At 30.5% G+C, this 1,014-nt stretch overlaps 1 protein-coding gene across 1 annotated transcript in view; it reads left to right on the top strand.

Annotated features, from left to right (window-relative positions):
• The window catches only part of LOC119589242 (ADP-ribosylation factor-like protein 6-interacting protein 1), a 13,924-nt gene that overhangs the window by 4,893 nt on the left and 8,017 nt on the right, over positions 1–1,014 (top strand). The window lies entirely within an intron of this gene.

Below are 1,014 nucleotides of genomic sequence, written 5' to 3'. Positions count from 1 at the left end.
TAAGGAAAATTGAAAAAGGGAGGTGGAAGAGGGAAAAAATGATGATGCTGATTAGAAAAGAAAATTGGTGAAAATATAAATACAGTTGTAATTACTGTTCCAGTTATCGTTTATTTTAATCACAGATAAGGAATTGATTATTCTCATTTTCATTATAATTGTGAATATAATTAGATGTTAATTAGCACAGTCACTTGTATCACCTGAACATCTGTTGATTGCCTCATTTAAATCTATACTAATGTATGTAGTCAAGTAAAGAGACAAGCATAATCTGTTTCTTGATACTAAACTGGTCAGGTCTCAATATTAAGTTGCTATGAGCTACTTTCATGAATAAAAGTATTGGGAGGTCCAGTGATCATTATATCCTTTTTCCTTTTTGTCTTTCTTTCTATAAATTGCCAGCTACTTGACATTCATGGGAAAATGCTTTTGAATAGAATAACCTAGCTTCCAGTTGAAGATTTGAGGTAATAATCAAACAGAAATGCTTTACAAAATATAACAATATGATAGAAAACATTAATGCTCACTTTGCACTCTATCGCTTCTAAGATTTTTAATACATTCCATTTTTCTCAAGATTAAAATGGAACATAGGATCATGAAATATGTTTCATTATCATGGTTATTACAGTCAGATTGTTGAGGAAAATGTGTGTCAGCTTTCTTGATTTTTGGCCCTTTTTCCCACATTTTGAAGAAATAATGAAAAAGAAAATATAAATATTGGAAATCACCATAATTGTAAAACCAGCACACATTCCTATCTGTTGATAGAAGAAAATCATATTTGCGGGAAGGGTCCCTGTAAGGTTGATGCATGCTTTTTTATCATTATCATCAAGTAATTGGCTACTATGTTGATTTATAGTTTGGAGAAGAATTAGTATATTATGAGTCTGATAGTACTTTATAGCCTCCATATAGAGACCATAAATTTAGACTGATATAACAAGCAATAGGAATCTAAGACAGGAAATTAATGCATTAGTTGTAGATGCATATGCT

Source organism: Penaeus monodon, chromosome 25, assembly GCF_015228065.2.
Source record: "Penaeus monodon isolate SGIC_2016 chromosome 25, NSTDA_Pmon_1, whole genome shotgun sequence".
Taxonomy (NCBI): Eukaryota; Metazoa; Arthropoda; class Malacostraca; order Decapoda; family Penaeidae; genus Penaeus; species Penaeus monodon.
The sequence above is the reverse complement of the archived record's forward strand: the minus strand, read 5'-3'. Positions and strand labels throughout refer to the sequence as shown.